Raw genomic sequence first — 19,198 nt, 5'->3', positions numbered from 1 at the left:
TCACAGAGTTTCCATTTTCATCTTCATTGCTTTTTCAGATTTTTTTCCAAAGGTTCTGCCCTTCTCCAACTAAACTTTTGGGTATTTTCCCCTTCAATTTTCGTCCGGGGACTTTCTCTAAGTCAGTTCAGTCTGTTGGCATAAATGTTAGGACAATGGAGGGAAGGAGAGTGATAACCTAAGACATCCTGACATAAATTCCAAGAGCACTAAAGAAATGAGACAGGAAATTATGAGCAACCTATAATAAATTCAAACTGTCCAATAAAATAAATATACCTCACTTTGTTCCCTTAGTAAAGTATGGTAGGGTGTCTGATTTCTCAGCCCACTTCACCATTTGAAGTCTGCCAGAGTATTGTTCAAATATTGTACTTCATCAGTAGAACCAGAAATGAAAAAGGGTAATGGAAACAATAAGAACTCCTACTGTTTAGGTGCTACAGTGAGATTTAGAAGAAAGCTTTTTAGAAATAGTCTGTTTTTTTATTACAGTTATTATAACCATTTGTCATCCAGACCAGGTGCCATACACTTTTACTTTGGGGATTGTACCTGGTCTAAGATAGCAAACATGCTTTGAAATTACTGTTACAGAGTGAGTTTAATTGACATTTGGATTCCCAGGACATAGATTTATTGTGTTTTTGAATTAAAAAGAATCTTTGAGGTAACGTAAAATGTGACCTCAGTTGACTGGGATCTCTTTGAAGGCAGGACTTTGGTTTTATTTTGTCTTAGATATCTTTATATCCCCAGCACCAGACAAAGAGTTTGATTTACAGAAAATGTTCACTATAAGTTTGTTGTTTGAATAAATGAATTTATCACCTATTCCAGCCCTTTGATTTCACAGATAATTGAATTTAACATAAAAATGTTTGCAAAGAGATTGGAGACGTATTTGCCAGGAACACCTAGTAGGTAGGATCCAGAGCCTGGAATCTGGATCTCTTTCCTTTGAGTCCATACTCCTTTGAGAAGGAGTTCATTCTCTTTCTGTTATACTGTATGGCCCCTGAGGACCTTTGTATAAGGGTCAGCCAAGCCGTCCTTGGTAGAGAAAGGTTGAAAGGTTGAAATGTCACATGCAGTGGAAACCAAGGAAGCAATGAAGCTGACGGAAAATCACCTTGAGTTAAAACTCGAGGATCATTGTTGGTTTATAAACATTGGGGTGACCTGGCAAGAAGAGGGGACTGAAGTCTATAAAGTTTGTCTTGCCCTAGACCTACAACATATCAATAAGCTTCATTTCTATTGCTTTCCATATCAATGAACAGTGTGAATGTGAAATACAAAGTGGTGATGTATATGTGAAAAAGACTTCATGGGGGACCTTGCACATAGTAGGTCTCCAAGAAGTGTTAGCTTCCTTCCCATCCCCCAGTGCAAAATAATATATTCATTGAAAGCCGGCTGTATATCAGGCCCTGTGCAGGGTACAGGGTATACTGTGTTGAACAAAACAGACATGGTTCTAAAGATGGGTCTTTCTACATGTAACATCAGAAAGGATTTGAGATCAGGAGTGGGGAGGACAGGAATTAATTGGCCAGTATGTTCCATTGGTTTTATGTTGCTGTCAAGATATAATTTTCTTTAAACTGTATATTTAACTATTGCTGATGTAAGGACATCTCTGCCTAAAGAAATAGACACATTAATTCATTATTTATAGTGATTCCAGAAAGAATGTGTTAGAAAAACTCTAAAACTCTGACGATTTATATTTAAGGTCATTTCTTTGAGCTATGCCTTTTTTTTTTTCTTTTTTTGCTGGAATCCTCTTTTTTAGTCATACTGAAACCAAAGCTTAATGAGTATTACTTGGTCTCTGTTTATTTGATACATAAACACCTGTCTTTTCCATCTTAGAAATATGTTCAAGCAGGGAAACCTTTACACCAGTCCCTCATTCAAGTGAATAAAAGACCAGTCAACAGCATATAGAGCACTGATTACAGAAGGTTTTTCCTCAAAAGGTTTAGCATGCTCTGTGGAAACCATTAGTATGAAGGACCTTTAGAAATCTTTGAGCATCACCTGGCAACCAGTCAGCATGTTCTCAGTTCTCTGCTAGGAGGGGTTCTGATTTTCCAACACCTCTGCCATGTCTCTATGACCAGTCCTCACCTGCCTTAATCCAAGGCAGGCATTCTTACCCCTGGTAGTTTGCTAAATTTGCTAACTTCGCTAACTTCAGTTTGGTGATGCTGGGACTCAAACCCAGTCCTTTATGTCCATTTTAGAGTTCTAGATAATTGAAAGAAGTGATTCCCAGACCTTGGATGTCGTAGACCATTAAAATTTCAAAAAGAAATAAGATTGTGTTTGCAGGTAGGCAGGAAGTATGAAAAACAAAGTTTCTAATGTTTTAATTTTATTAGGTAAGGACATTAAGAAAATAAAGTTCTATCACCTAAGTTTCATAAGTGAAGTAATAATAGTTAATACTATTATTAACTAAGCACAAGAGTGCTTGCTTCAATGAGAGATATACTTTACATATATTAAGTTATCTAATTGTCCTAACAACCCTAGGAAGTAGTTATAATTATTTTTCCCATTTTACAGATGAGGAAACTGAGACACAGAGAAATTATATAACTTGCTTTAGGTTACTCAGCTAGTAGTGGCGGAGTGCAGCTTTGAACACAGGCAGGGTTCACTCTTGTCCCAACAATGCTATTTTGTTTCACCAGTGGTGCAAGAAATGAAAGGTTATTTGAATAAGCCCAAAGTTTCAAGTATATAATTTCAGAAGAGAAACTAAACACATTTAGCTCTATGGAAAACTAACCAGGGACCTTATTGCTCTCCTTATTCTTCATATCAGTGAAAAACTTTTTAGACTGACCTGCTCTAAGCCAGACAATTTCCCTGGGACACAGAGATGGAGACACAGCCCCGCCCCCGAGGACGCTCACAGGTTCTAAACAAAGTTTTAAGAAGATATCACAGGACTTCCCTGGTGGTGCAGTGGTTAAGGATCCACCTGCCAATGCAGGGGACACGGGTTCGAGTCCTGGTCTGGGAAGATCCCACATGCTGCAGAGCAACTAAGCCTGTGCACCACAACTACTGAGCCTGCTCTGTAGAGCCACGACTACTGAAGCCTGCGTGCCTAAAGCCTCTGCTCCGCAACAAGTGAAGCTACCGCAATGAGGAGCCCGCGTACCGCAACGAAGAGTAGCCCCCGCTCGCCGCAACGAGGAAAAAGCCCGTGCACAGGAAGGAAGACCCAATGCAGCCAAAAATAAATAAAATAAGTAAATTTATTTTAAGGGGGGGGAATTTGGCATTTATTTGCTGCAGTGGCCCAGGCTCTGTGCTAGGCAGAGAATCACTCGGCCTCTAAGTGGGTCAGTGAGGGTGACTTAAAAGATGGGACATTTAAAGTGAGCCTTAGGAGATAAATGGAGTTTCACCGGGTAGACAAGAGAGGGAGAGGGGGCATTAGGCAGAGGGGCCTGCACGGGCAGAGGCACAGAAGAAGGAAAAAAAGTTGAGTCCAAGGAGCAGTGAGTGAATCCCAGTGGCCAGAGCATACACAGCTCCTGCAGGGCCTGGCATGCCATGCCTGAGAGCTTTGGCCCAAGTTTGTGTTTTAGGAAGACAGCTGTGCTGGCCGCACAGAATGGAGAGACCCCGAGAGTGGAGGCTGGAAGGCCATTTGATTATGACACCACTGATAGTGAGAAGCCATGAAGACAGCAGCAGCCCCAGTGATGGAAAAGAGGGGGAAAGATCCACCTGTACGGCTACATAGTCACTTGCAGGAAAAAGCCCTGCGGTTCTCTGGGCTCAGAGGCTCTTATAGCACCAGCTGTGTGCTCTTTAGGCCCCCCAGCTCAGCAGACAGCCTGTACTCTGGCACTGAGTAGGTGCTCAATTGTATGCAGAAGGAATGCGCGAAGGAGTGAATCATTTTATTCAAGACTTCCCTGTTCAATCCCTTCCCTACAGTCAGAGATTTTTTTTTTTACTAAATTATAAAAGGCCTTCTGGAGTAACAAATGTCTCAGTCTTTAAAACCTGAAGAACTTTCTGTCATTCTCTCAGGAAAGGGAGAATTCAGGCTCAACCTTTCTGAAGAGATTGCCACACTGCTGTGACTTAACCCTTTATTCACTCTCAGTGAACCTTTCCAAATACATATAGGCTATTTCAAAGGGGGCACTCCTGCACTTTTTGGAAAGCTGTATGACCTCACATAACACAAAGGCCATTGTGGGGCGTCATTTTTGTACTTTGGGGTGATTATTGTCCTCAGAGACGGCAGTGTTTTCCCACTTGTGGTTATTTATCTGTTTTCTCACCAGACAGTGCTTTATTCAACTCTTATTCATGTCACAGTCATGAATCTTTCCACGGGAAGCCAGCAAATATCTTTGCCCTAATTCTTGCAGCGCTCCACATTATCTAAAGCGGGCTCCACATGCGGAGTTCCCTTTGAAAGCAACTGAAACTCCAGTAAAAGATGCCGCATTCAGTGTCTAAATTTAAGTTAGCTACTCTGATGGAATAGTAATTGTGGTCTTCAGAAAAAAAGCAAGCCGTATCTGAAATTCATCAATTCATCATTTTGTACTAAAAGCATAATGTGACTGAAAAAAATAACCCACAAATTTTATTAAAGAAAGTGTGAGTTAAATGTCACATAATTATATTCTTTATATTTTTTCTTTATGAATCCAGTTGCTAAGGCATCAGATTTTTTTTTTTTTTTTTCGGTACGCGGGCCTCTCACTGTTGTGGCCTCTCCCGTTGCGGAGCACAGGCTCCAGACGCGCAGGCCCAGCAGCCATGGCTCACGGGCCCAGCCGCTCCGCGGCATGTGGGATCTTCCCGGACCAGGGCACACACCCATGTCCTCTGCATCGGCAGGCAGACTCTCAACCACTGCGCCACCAGGGAAGCCCAGAGCGTCAGATTTTTAATCAGCCACTGGAATCCTGTGGGTATATCATTTCTTCTTCTCCTAATTAGGAATAGTCTCCAATTTACTCAGCGTTATTACAGAATTGATTATAGCTTGGCCTCACCTCATAAAGTAGACTTACTTTGGAACAGCATCAAACAGGTATTTATGTTTTAAAACGTATGGTCCTCTGACTTTCATTCTAATTTTGGACATTTACTACTTTTCCTTTCCTTCCTTCTTCCCCCAACTTGACTGCAAACGACACAGAAATCTTGTCAGACTTAGCAAAGGGGGAAAATGTGATTTTTAGTGTCTTCCTATGTGCTAGGTACTGTGCTTCTTGTTTCTATGTCATCTCAGATAAGCCTTACCACATCCTTGTATAGATAGGAAAACTGAGTACTAAAACCTAAAAGGTGGCATGAATTCCTCTACTTTTAGTGTACATGTACTCAATTCTTATAGCAAACAAATTATATTCAAATATGCAGTACAGGCTATTTTCCCTGGTGTTGGAACTATGTTATTTGGACTGTTAGCAGGGGCCTCCCCAACTTGCTGAGTGATTTCCACGGTTTCAGAACCAAATTCTTTAGAGTTCACGGCTTGTACTGTATTTCAAGGATCCTAAGATACATATTTTTTCTGATTTTAGAAACTTTGATGCATCTTATAATTGACAGCAGTTCACTGTTTAATGGATGGCTCTTTTTTTTATTCTTAATGGTACATAAAATAATGTGACTTCTATCTGTGTCATCTTGGATTCGGTGGAATGGTGTACCAGGGTCTTTCCTGTGTCTAAACGATGGGAGCAAAGCTTGAGATTCAGTTACAGAAATAGGATTATGGACCCCCGACCCTCTCCTCCGTTCACAATCCTCTGATGCAGATGGCTCCTGTCTTTGCTTGCCAGTCTGAGACATTGAGAGTTTGTACCTTGAGCTCAACTTACTTCTGTCCCATAAAAAGGTCAAAGCCCCCTTACTGAAGATCTCTTTTCTTCTTAATCTAAATGTCCCTCAGTTTTTTTTACCTGTAAACAATATAGTATAATGTGGTAGCTGCTGATCTTCGGTCAATATCAGAATCAGCTGAGCACCTATTAAAATTATGAAGGCCCAGGAGACTCTTGCTTACTTCAACGGGCCTGGGCCTCTGTGTACTTGTTTTTAGCTCTCCAGGTGATCCTGATAAACAGGAGTTTGAGGCTCACTGGTGTAGTTGTTGAGAGCAGGAATTCTTGAGCCCAACTGCCTGGACTCAAATCCTGGCTCCACCAGTGTAACCTTCCTATTATTTTCTGTGTCTCAGTTTCCTTATCTGCAAAACAGGGACCAACAACAGCATCTACCTCAAAGGATCATTGTGAAATTAATCAAATGAGCCATGCAACCTACTGAGCCCAATACCTAACACATGTAGCAAGTGCACAATAAACATCAGAAGGTTTCATTACTCCCTTCCTACAAGGCTGAAATTTTCTATCTCATTCCCAGAAACCAATCTCGTCTTTTCCTGGATTCAGGGCAGCTGACAGCTTTGTTTGGTAACTGGAGTCTCCCATGTTATCTCAAAGAAAAGGACTGAGAAGAAAAACTAAGATTCCTTTTTAATGAGCAGGAGGAGGTCTGGAGTCTGTTGAAACCAGGGAGTATAAAACAGAATAAGGATAAAGGTAGGTTCGAAAAAGTCACACTGTGAGTTCACTTGTAAACGCTTGCCTAATTCAGGGTTCTAACCCTCCCCTGCATCCAAATTACTGTAGGAACTGAGAACTAAAAATGTCTGGGCAGCCTCCAGGCTCCCTCCCATAAGAGATTCAGATTCAGGTGGTCTGGGGTAGGGCTCAGACATGGGCGATTTTTCTTGAGTTCCCAGGTAATTTGAGTATGCAGTCAGAGTTGATAGCCATTGATCCAACTGCATATTTAAAAGATTCTAAACACCTCTCACCTGTTAGGGGATTTGTCTCATTTGAAGATATTTTATAGAACCCTCTCCACCTCAAAAAAAATAAACAAAAAAACTTAGGAGACCCTCTTCCCTAAAATAGAGATGCTATACCAGTTCCAATAATTCATACAGTTGATGTGAACGCACTTTGTAAATTGTAAATACGTTCGTGTATGTGAGGGAGAGACAAAGTAAAAAAGAAAGGGAGGATTATGATGTATAATGGGAAGATGATTTTCCTATTATGTTAGGTAGCATGCACAAAGAGACCTGGAACTCTTCCAGTTAATAGGGTGTAGTGTAACCTGAAGTCTAATCTATCAGCCATTTGAATGCATAAATTTTTTATTCAGAAAGAGGAACCATGCACATTTTGTACAAGATAGAAATTAGAACCTTTCTGAGCCTGATTTGAAGAAAAAAAAAAAACGGATACTCTGAGGGTATCCAGTCTTCTGCATATACTAGTCACATAATCTTTTATTTTCTTTATTTTCTTTTTCTGGATGGCCACTGTAATAGATTAAGTATCCGGTCTTATGGTCCCCAGCTTTCCTCAAACAGCTAAGTTTAATTCCTGTCCAGATGACTGACTGACTCTTATCTCTCCTTATACCACTTACTTAGTTAGACATCAAGAGATTCTAAAATCCACTTACCTGTTGGGGAAGTGGTTGTAAGGTGGATTTCTCTCTTATCCTTTTTATAGCACTCTCTATCTGCCAACCTTAGTAGTCTCTTTTTTTCTAAAATGCCCATAAACCTGCTATGCCTGCTATAGGGATATTATAAGGATCAAACAAATATGTGTAAGCACTTTGAAAACTGTAAAACCCCCATCATATCATGCCCTGCTCAAAAGCCTTCATTGGCTTCAGCTGTCAGTCTACTTAAGGAACAATCCCTCAGCTGGAACTCAAGGCCCTCTCCCAGACCACCATTCCAACGTTGTCTTTGGTTGTTCTGACACACGGAGAGCCATGCTGCAGGGGAACCGATCTGCCAGACTGGAAGCAGCCAGAGGTACCAATTGTGTATTATATAGATGACAGTAAGAAGAATCTGATTTAGGGCACTGGCAGCTGGAATGGAAAAGAGGAACCTGAAAGGAGGTACATCACCAAAGTAAAATATCTAGTACAGGTAATTGTTTGGGTATATGTGTGTGGTTGGGTGGGTAGGCTGGGTTGAGGTGGAGGATGGAGAGGCTGAAGGTAGGGGGAACGTTTTATAGAAATGTTTATATATCTGTAACTGGGTTAAGAGGAAGGGCTGCTAAAGGAAGGATTGGGGACCCAAATATTGAATTTGGTTTTGGACATGTTGAGTTTAAGGTACTACAGAGGCGTCCAGGTGAGTCGAAACAGAAACCTGGAGATTGGGGTAGAGTTGTTTTTGTCTCTCATCTACAAAGAGAAGAGTGCAGGCAAGGGAGAGTGGGTGAGATCAACAGGAGGGTAGAAAGAAGAGCAGGGGCCCAAGGAAAGAATCTTGAGGATTCCAGCATTTACTAGTCAGGATGAGTAAGAAAAGGCAGGGGAGAAACCGGCCAGGAGTCACTGCCAGCAAAGCCAGGGGATCACGTCCCACAGGAAGGTCTGAGGGAAGGTCCCCGGATGTGGTGAGTTACAGGCTCCTGATGAATTTCAGAGGAGCCACATCACTCAAGTGGCAGGGCAGAAGGCAGATGACGAAGCGCTAAAGAAATTGGGAGTATTGAGGAACTGGGTGCAGTGGGCATGGATTAGCCTTTCAAGAAGTTTAGAAGTGAAAGGAAAGGAGGCAGAAGACGATTGAACGCTTACTACTAACAAAGTGGAAAGTAAAGGCAGGAAAGCACAAAGCTGGAGCCCTGAGATAAAAGTGAGGTTGTTTTAATAAAAAGAGGAGAAAGTGCTCTCATCTTAATAGCTCAAAGAATGATGATAGCCTCAGTGTGTGAAATTGATTTCTGAGGCCCAGCACCAGAGACAGACAGGCTGTGAGGCCAGTGGGGTAGTAAACCATGATTTAGCACCTTCACTTTCTCTGCTTATTACAAAACAGGCTTTAAAAAAGATGCCTGTGGTGCATCTCGGCAATCTTGATATTGTCTGTAGCCAAGACCCATTTTAATATATTCCTGAGGCATTTTAGTGATTATAACATTACTTGAAGCATCAGCCTATCAACTTTTCACATTGCTAACCATGATTAATGCAATGCATACAAATATTATCCCTACCATTAAATAACATTGAATGATGGTGAAGGAAAAAGAATTCCTCTTGCTGAAAACAAATTGAAAGCAAAAATTAAGTTTTATGAATTCTCAGGGAAACTGTATTTTACTTTATCAAGCACTGAGGGTCAGAGAAGGGCTCATGAGAATCACAGAAACCATATTATGTTTCATACGCTAATAAACATTTATAAAAGTTTTCACTAATGGCTCCTAGATATTGTCATTTAATTTACAAATGAAAGACTGCATTACTTCCCATGTATACAATACTGACTGATATTTTTCAACTATTATTTCAAAATGCTAACAGTACAGGGAATTTAGCCAGCTCAGAAACGCAAATACTTTTCATGAACTTGACTGGGAGATAGAAAGAGACAACTGGTATATATGTCTTTAATCACCAGTATTATATTCAATCTCAATTTAAGTAGATCAGTATTGTTTACAAATAATGACAAACTATAATTGACTGAGAAAGACAAGTCCTTTTAGAAAACCAAAGTCTTTCTTGCAGTGATTTAAAATAAGGGACTTATTCTACAGTCTATTCCCTACAGTATTAAAGAAAAATTGTAGGCTATTTATGAAAGACAGCATCGTTTCACTAGGGAACGTCTGCCCTCATTGCTGTAGTTAACACAGCGAAAGCTGTATGAAGGTTACTGACTCTCAACTGTTACTGATAAAGGACTTAATAATATGTTGAAAATATATCTAGAAATCAGAATATCTTTTAAAATAACCACTAGGAGTTATACTCGTAGAGAACCACAATAGCAGTTTCTGTTTTGATACAAAATAAATTATGTCATGAAAATTACTGACACAGGGCTTCCCTGGTGGCGCAGTGGTTGAGAGTCCGCCTGCCGATGCAGGAGACACGGGTTCGTGCCCTGGTCCGGGAGGATCCCACATGCCGCGGAGCGGCTGAGCCCGTGAGCCATGGCTGCTGGGCCTGCGCGTCCGGAGCCTGTGCTCCGCAACGGGAGAGGCCACAACAGTGAGAGGCCCGCATACCGCAAAAAAAAAAAAAAAAAAAAAAAATTACTGACACAGCCTTTAGTAGAAAGAGCATAAAATGAAAAACCATTATTCTTTACCACCTGGATAGGAAATAAGTCAATATAGAAACTGAAAACCATCATATAAAGCTAACTTTTATCTCATCATTTGGGAAATTTTTGCTTACCAGTACTTAGTGATTTTTAAATAATTAAATAATACACATTTATCAACAAAAATACAGTGTATAGTTTAGTTTTTTTATTATTATTATTCAGGAGTCACAGTGATTTGACAGAGGTTCTGGTTGCTGATAATTGTATTGTAAAGGAAAGGAGTCCCCATTAGAGATTCTTTGTTTCAAGAATTACTTTTAATGAAACGATTCTTACAGCTGAAGCTGTAGAATCATCTCTACTTGAATTTCACTTAGCAATTTAGTACTGTCAACATTTTCATACTTTGAACTTTTATTTTTTAAACAATTTGTATAGCAATCTTGAGTTAAATTGAGCAAATGTTCAGGTCTCATCGCCAAGTTAGAAAATTTATTTGTAAATATGCTTAAATGAGATAGGCTCATTTAGAATTGTAGACATATTTATGGCTAGGGATGTTTCAGAAAGTATCTGGCCCCAAATCCCACAATGACCAAGTCCTGCCCCCCAGTCTGTGTCCCTCTTTAGAAATTTTGCCATCAGTATTATCCATATCTGTTCTGTGATACATTGTAAAATTAATATTGCTCACAAAAAAGTCAGTTAAACACTACACATGCATTGAACATTGATCTCTGTATCAAACCCTGTTTTGGAAATTAGGGATGTCAAAGGGAATTCCCTTTGACAAAATTTGATGAAAATACAATTTAATTAATGAAAATACAATTTAATTAATGACAATACAATTTAATGACAGTACAACTTAATTCATCTTTTTTTACTTTTCTGTTGGTAGAGGCCTATGCCTTTGATCAAGTCAGGACTCCCTCACCCACCCATCCTTGTTCCCTCCTCAACCCAGCACACTCATCTCCACAAAGTGCTGCTTCCCAGGTGTTGCAGAAGGACTGACTATTGTTTACTCAGTGATGAGGATTCTTTGGCAGATGAGCATCTAGGATTTGAATTAGGCTAAATTAAGGCAAGATGTGACAGGTTAATCAGCTTTTAACATTTTGGGTAAATTTCAAGTTGGCATAAAAAGACATGTGAAGAAGCAGAAATGTGATCATCTTTTTCTTCCATGCGTCAGATTAATTTTTTTCCTCTTCCATTCCCTTACTTATCTGCAGTTTCTGCATATATATTTCCCACCTCTGTCTTCAGAGAATCTGAATGTATACAAATGAGAGTGAAAGCTGACATCAGTTATGAATTAGACACTCAACTACAACTTGTCCTGGCCTGCCTTGTGTTAATTATTCATTCACTGAGACCGATTACATGCCCGGTGTTCTATGAGGCACTGGGGGGTACAAAGGCATGTTCATCTTTGTCATGGCCCTTAAGAAACACACTGTCCATGCTTTGGGATAGGTGTATAAATACGTAACTACAGTACAGTGGCTGACAAATGCTAAAATAGCCATGTGTATCAAGTCCTAGCAGTATGTTCAGAGTACACAGGAGAGGCAGTGTTGATTCTACCTGGAGATTAGAGAACATTGCACTAGAAGATGGCGTGAGAGCTGCAGGAGCAGAAGTACACAAGTCGAAGAAAGAAAAGGATGCAAGGAACATGGAGAGGAAGGCAATCTAGGCCACAGTAGGCTCATGAACAGAATATCACAGGTGTCCAACCAGCTTGTCTGACTGAGCAGCAGTGCCCTGTCACTGGAGTGTCAAGGATGTGAGTGATCAGGAGCAACAGAAATGAGTCTAGAACATTGATTTAGGGTCAAGTTAGGAAGGATGTTGTATGCCACTGTAATAATTTGTACTTTATCTTATACTCAGTGGTTCTTAACCTTTTTTGGAGAATGTGATGAAAGCTATGAATCCTTTTTCCAGAAGCATGATAATGACACACATACACCAAAAATGTTGCATACAGTTTCTGAGTCCTCACAGCCCATCTGAAATCTATTACTTGATGCCACCAGCTCTAGGCAGGCAGTAGAACCACAGAACACCTTTAGGGAGTGAACTTTAGCTCTGCATTCTAGAAAGGTAATTGGCAGCAATGTGGAGGACAGACTGGTGGGTGGAGAGGCTGGGGTCAGCAAATCAGATGGGAAGCCTATTGCAAAACGCCAGGCATGAAATGCTGGAACCAGAATTAAGGCAGTGAAAGCAGGGATTGGAGAGGGTGGGAGTGGAAGAGAGACATTTCAGAAGTGGAAGTGATGAGACTTGGTATCTGATTAAATGCAGAGAATGTTGAGCAGTCAGATATTTTGTTGTTGTTTATCTCACTTCCTCAGTAGATTATAAAGGAAACATAAGCATGCAGGATTAGAACTTAAGATCCATGAGAAAGCAACAGGTTCTTCCATAACCCAAGAGGCAGAGGGCTATGCGGTAGTGAGCTCTGCTGATACCTACTGGAAGGTGCTGAGAATCAAATAGAGAGCTGTTGAAATTGGTACACATGGATGGGAGACAGTCATTCCAAAGCAGCAAGTTAACTTGCTGGTTACCACCTATGCCTTGCTTACAAGGCTTCCTGGCCCATGTTGAGTGTTGTCCTTGAGTGTTGAGTCAGGTGTAGATGTGAAGGAAATCTGCTGATGATTGGCGTGAATCTACATTAAGCAATTATGGTGCTTCTGGATTGCTGGGACGCCGGGTTGGTTTGCTTTACTTTAATGATGGAAAAGGGTTATCAGGACCATAAATAGACCCTCAAAATGATTTACTGCCAACCTGCAAAACTCTGAAACTGTTCCAATTATTCAAGCTGCTACCTATAGCTACAGTTTCAGGTTAAAACTAGAGGGAATGTTGTCTGTTGAAGATACAGAGATATGGTAATTGAGAGAGCTGTTGCTTTTAAAAATGGATCTGAGTCATAGGTGCAGTGTTTTGACAAAATTTATCTCCTAGTGTGGAGGAGGGTGGGTGGTGGTATGCATTTGAACTGAAGAAAAGAATAAAGTCCCAGAACTTGAAACCACTTGGAAATTTTAAGTACCTAGATATTTCTTTCTCTCTCTCTCTCTCTCTCTCCCTTTCCCTCTCTCTCCCTCTCTCTCTCTCTCCCTTTCCCTCTCTCTCCCTCTCTCTCTCTCTCCCTCCTTCCCCCTCCCTCCCCCTCCCTCCCCCCTCCTTACCCCCTTCCAGCTCCCCCCTCCCCACCCCCACTCCTGTGCTCATTGCATATCCTATGTATGTTTTTAAGAAACAGATGACAAGTAAATGAGTAATCAAAGATTTAAAACAAAACATACTTCCAAAGCCTTTCACCCTCTCTTAAATATTTGTCCACATCTATTACATTTTCTTTTAAATGGCATGCATAGGAATTATTGCAATGCCAATAGTAGGTAGTTCAAAAATAGAAAGCATAATTCCTGCCTTCAGCAAGTTTACAGTCTAACTGGGAAGATCATTGTTATGTAAAATGATCACCCTAAAGAGCTACAAAGTCTTGTTTTCGGTTTCATGTATCCTTGCAAATTGATAATGCATGGATGCAACATCAAATAATTTCAAATTAAAATATTGAGATAGTAAGAGCTTATCATTCTAATACTTTTTCTGGGTAAAGGGAATTTAATATGAGCAAAAGTAGGAAAAAGAATGTAGGAAAGAAGAAAATATAATATTGTGTCAGAGAGAATGTTTTAGATTTTGATTCCAAACATTCATCCCACAGTATCTGAATGGCACTTGAGAGAGAAAGGACCCAATCATGAGTGTCAGAAAGGAACGTAAATTACACTCCCAAAGTCCTCTGGAAGTTCATTCAGAACCATTTCAGCAAATTTTCTTTCTTGGCTCAGATGGCACCATGGTCAACCACAGAAGAGTTAGGAAAGTTCTCCTAAAACCAAAGGCTTGATTGTTGCATGAAGTAAACTAGTCATTTCTTCCAGCTTCTCTATTATCAATTGCAGTTTGGGGTTTTTGTTCAGCAAACTCTAAGCCATATTAATCTATTAACTTTCCAGTTTTCTTAAGGAATCACAAAGTGAGTATTTTCTCTGTCAGGAATTCTTTCTCCATTGATTCCAAACACCAACATGTGCTTTCCAGAGCCTCTGATGTTTCATTAGTTCTACAGATGTTTTGTAAATGCATTGCAGCAAAATTTGCCTGTGCTGCAGAAAGTATGGCTGATGGGAGTTGCAGTTTGGACAGAGCTCAGGTTAGATGAGATGGAAACGGAAACTGAAACTTCTAACTGGCTCACCAGGAAGTCAGGAATTCACAGAAAGAGCAGAAGAAGGAATTTCATTTGAGGGGGGTTTTCAAATATGCCTGTTTTGGGGAGTGGAGGGGTGTGGACGCCCCAGGAGATGACTCGTCACTGTTTTCCTTGGTGCTTGGCCTATAGATTATTTTCCACTGGAGATTTTTTCTTTCTTAGAAAAAACAGCAACCAGGAAGAGGACCTTCAGTTTTAGAACTCCAGGTAAATGGCTTAAGTTTCACAATTGAGGAGAAATAGAAGAATGGCTTCAAAATATCCATACAGTGCAAAGGCCATGGAAGTAATGACGGTCAGTGCAAACATGGGAATAGATGATTTTTTTTTAAATGACTGCAGTTTATACAGCATACAATTCTCCTATTGTCCAATTTTCTTTTGTAAAAGAAATGGAATTACCAGTTTCAGCCTTCTATTCCTAATTGAGCGGCCCTTAGGTTTAGGAGTTTGGCTGCTACAGTTGTTATTAAAAAGAAAATTATTACAGTGGAAAAAAGAAAACCAGACTGACAGGCTCTTTCTACTAGAAAATCTCTTTAAATCTTCCAGACTCTCTCAGAAAATGTGTCTGGAAGATATATATATATATATATATATATATATATATATATATACACACACACACACATATACATACATATACACTCACATATGTATATGTGTATATACATAATCTACATACATGTATATGTATACACATAAATATACATATGTATATATAGGTTTTCATCCAAACGTGTTTGAAATCTCTCAGAAAAAGAAATGTATAGTAGTATTTATGTTAATATTCTATCAGCATTACAACAAAGCAGAGTCTTTCTATTTGTGAAGTTTATGCTTTTAAAGTAGTAGAAACTGACAGTGATAGAATATTTTACTAGGCCTTTCCTTGAGATAAACTGGCTCAAAATACTCCATGACCAGTCAAAAATTTCCTGAATACTAATCTTTGCTCATATCAGCAATTATTGATTTGAATTCAGCTGGCTGTGAAGTTGTGTTCTGGTTGAGCCTTCCAAAATGCCCAGAGGTTTCTCAGCAGTTTCCGAGATGAGATGTAATCCAGCCTGGGCCTTGGATGGAATACAAACAAATCAAGTTACCCTCGTTCTGAAATGAAAATCTTCCTGAAGCATTTGACATTGAGCAGAGGCAGGCTTTCATTTCCTAAAAAGTAATGAAGCTGTCTTAATTCCATCTCCAAGTTGTTATTCCTAGATTGAGAAAGGATGCTGAGGACAAAATCATTTTTCACAAGAAAAGCAACAACATTAGTGCTTGTCATTCTATTTTAAGAAACTGTGTACTGATAAAATGATGTCTAAAATGGAAAGGAAGGTCAAAATTGGAAGCCAGGCAGCACAAAAAAGATGGTTAGATTATAAGTATAAAACCTGGTCCTTTGGTGAAAGTGGGGTGTTAAAGTCCCCTACTATGATTGTGTTACTGTCGATTTCCCCTTTTATGGCTGTTAGCATTTGCCTTATGTATTCAGGTGCTCCTATATTGGGTGCATAAATATTTACAATGGTCATATCTTCTTCTTGGATTGATCCCTTGATCATTATGTAGTGGCCTTCTTTGTCTCTTGTAATAATCTTTATTTAAAAGTGTATTTTGTCTGATATGAGAATTGCTACTCCAGCTTTCTTTTGATTTCCATTTGCATGGAATATCTTTTTCCATCCCCTCACTTTCAGTCTGTATATGTCCCTAGGTCTGAAGTGGGTCTCTTGTAGACAACATATGTACAGGTGTTGTTTTTGTATACATACAGCCAGTCTATGTCTTTTGGTTGGAGCATTTAATCCATTTACATTTAAGGTAATTATTGATATATATGTTCCTATTACCATTTTCTTAATTGTTTGGGGTTTGTTTTTATAGGTCTTTTCCTTCTCTTGTGTTTCCTGCCTAGAGAAGTTCCTTTAGCATTTGTTGTAGAGCTGGTTTGGTGGTGCTGAATTCTCTTAACTTTTGCTTATCTGTAAAGGTTTTAATTTCTCTGTCAAATTTGAATGAGATCCTTGCTGGGTAGAGTAATCTTGGTTGTAGGTTTTTCTGTTTCATCACTTTAAATATGTCCTGCCAGTCCCTTCTGGCTTGCAGAGTTTCTGCCGAAAGATCAGCTGTTAACCTTATGGGGATTCCCTTGTATGTTATTTGTTGCTTTTCCCTTGCTGCTTTTAATACTTTTTCTTTGTATTTAATTTTTGATAGTTTGATTAATATGTGTCTCGGTGTATTTCTCTTTGGGTTTATCCTGTATGGTACTATATGTGCTTCTGGGACTTGATTGACTATTTCCTTTCCCATGTTAGGGAAGTTTTCGACTATAATCTCTTCAAATATTTTCTCAGACCCTTTCTTTTCCTCTTCTTCTTCTGGGACCTCTGTAATTCGAATGTTGGTGTGTTTAATGTTGTCCCAGAGGTCTCTGAGACTGTCCTCAATTCTTTTCATTCTTTTTTCTTTATTCTGCTCCCTGGCAGTTATTTCCACCATTTTATCTTCCAGCTAACTTATCCGTTCTTCTGCCTCAGTTATTCTGTTATTGATTCCTTCTAGAGTATTTTTAATTTCAGTAATTGTGTTGTTCATCACTGTTTGCTCTTTCCTTGTTCTAGATCCTTGTTAAATGTTTCTTGTATTTTCTCCATTCTGTTTCTGAGATTTTGGATCATCTTTACTATCATTACTCTGAATTCTTTTTCAGATAGTTTGTCTATTTTGTCTTCATTTATTTGGTTTTGTAGGTTTTTACCATGCTCCTTCGTCTGTAACATATTTTTTTGACTTTTTTTTTTTTTTTTATTTTTAATGCGTGGTGCTGTATTCCTGTGTTACTGGTTGTTTGGTCTGAGACGTCCAGCACTGGAGTTTGCAGGCAGTTGGATAGAGCTGGGTCTTGGTGCTGAGATGAGGCCCTCTGGGAGGCCTCACTCCAATTGATATGCCCTGGGGTCTGAGGTTCTCTGTTAGTCCAGCGGTTTGGACTCGGAGCTCCCACCACAGGAGCTAGGGCCTGACCTCTGGCCTGGGAACCAAGATCCCACAAGCTTCATGATTACAAAAAAAAAAGAAAGAAAGAAAGAAAGAAAAAATAAAATTAGAAAAATAAAGCTATAATTGAAACAACTGCAACAAGGTAAAATAAAACCACAACAGAAAAAAGAAAAAAAAAAAGGTGGTGGGGGGGAACAAGCCAAAAGGAGAGATCGTCGGTCTCTGGGGGTTCCTCCCGTCCCCTTAGGTGGGCATGGTCCCCCACCGGTGCCTGGTAGGTGCCTTAGTTGTGGGGAGACACGAATTCCACATCCTCCTCATACACCACCTTGACTCTGTCACCTTATCTTTGATAAAGGAGGCAAGAATATACAGTGGAGAAAAGACAGCCTCTTCAATAAGTGCTGCTCGGAAAACTGGACAGCTACATGTAAAAGAATGAAATTAGAATACTCCCTAACACCATTCACAAAAATAAACTCAAAATGGATTAAAGACCTACATGTAAGGCCAGACACTATAAAACTCTTAGAGGAAAACATAGGCAGAACACTCTGTGACATAACTCACAGCAAGATCCTTTTTGACCCACCTCCTATAGAAATGGAAATAAAAATAAATGGGACCTAGTGAAACTTAGAAGCTTTTGCACAGCAAAGGAAACCATAAGCAAGACAAAAAGACAAACCCTCAGAATGGGAGAAAATATTTGCAAATGAAGCAACTGACAAAGGATTAATCTCCAAAGTTTACAAGTAGCTCATGCAGCTCAATATCAAAAGAACAAACAACCCAATCCAAAAAAGGGCAGAAAACCTAAATAGACATTTCTCTAAAGAAGATATACAGATTGCCAACGAACACATGAAAGGATGCTCAACATCACTAATCATTAGAGAAATGCAAATCAAAACTGCAATGAGGTATCACCTCACACCAGTCAAAATGGCCATCATCAAAAAATCTACAAACAATAAATGCTGGAAAGGGTGTGGAGAAAAGGGAACCCTCTTGCACTGTTGGTGGAAATGTAAATTGATACAGCCACTATGGAGAACAGTATGGAGGTTCCTTAAAAAACTAAAAATAGAACTACCATACGACCCAGCAATCCCACTACTGGGCATATACCCCGAGAAACCCATAGTTCAAAAAGAGTCATTACCACAGTGTTCATTGCAACCCTATTTATAGTAGCTAGGACATGGAAGCAACCTAAGTGTTGACTGACAGATGAATGGTTAAAGAAGATGTGGCACATTTATTTACTCAGCCATAAAAAGAAACGAAGTTGAGTTATTTGAAGTGAGGTGGATGAACCTAGAGTCTGTCATACAGAGTGAAATAAGTCAGAAAGAGAAAAACAAATACCATATGCTAACACATATATATGGAATCTCAAAACAAAAATTAGTTCTGATGAACCTAGGGGCAGGACAGGAAAAAAGATGCAGACGTAGAGAGTGGACTTGAGGACATGGGGAGGGGGAAGTGTAAGCTGTGAGTAAGTGAGAGAGTGGCATGGACATATATACACTACCAAATGTAAAATAGATAGCTAGTGGGAAGCAGCCGCATAGCACAGGGAGATCAGCTTGGCACTTTGCGACCACCTAGAGGGGTGGGATAGGGAGGGTGGGAGGGAGATGCAAGAGGGAGGGGATATGTAGATACACGTATGCATATAGCTGATTCATTTTGTTATA

The 19,198-nt window shown here is 39.7% G+C and overlaps 1 protein-coding gene across 6 annotated transcripts in view; it reads left to right on the top strand.

Annotated features, from left to right (window-relative positions):
- The window catches only part of ADAMTSL1 (ADAMTS like 1), a 1,019,582-nt gene that overhangs the window by 556,305 nt on the left and 444,079 nt on the right, over positions 1–19,198 (top strand). The window contains exon 1 of one of the 6 annotated variants that reach the window (XM_067041441.1): positions 4,903–4,960. The exons of the other annotated variants lie outside the window; for them this stretch is intronic. The gene's annotated coding sequence lies outside the window, so the exon portion shown is untranslated. Of the gene's footprint in view, positions 1–4,902; positions 4,961–19,198 lie in introns of those variants that run through there. 6 annotated transcript variants of the gene reach the window in all.

The sequence above is a fragment of the Kogia breviceps genome, chromosome 8 (genome assembly GCF_026419965.1).
Source record: "Kogia breviceps isolate mKogBre1 chromosome 8, mKogBre1 haplotype 1, whole genome shotgun sequence".
NCBI lineage: Eukaryota > Metazoa > Chordata > Mammalia > Artiodactyla > Physeteridae > Kogia > Kogia breviceps.
Note: the sequence above shows the minus strand (reverse complement) of the source record. Positions and strands in the feature narration are given on the sequence as shown.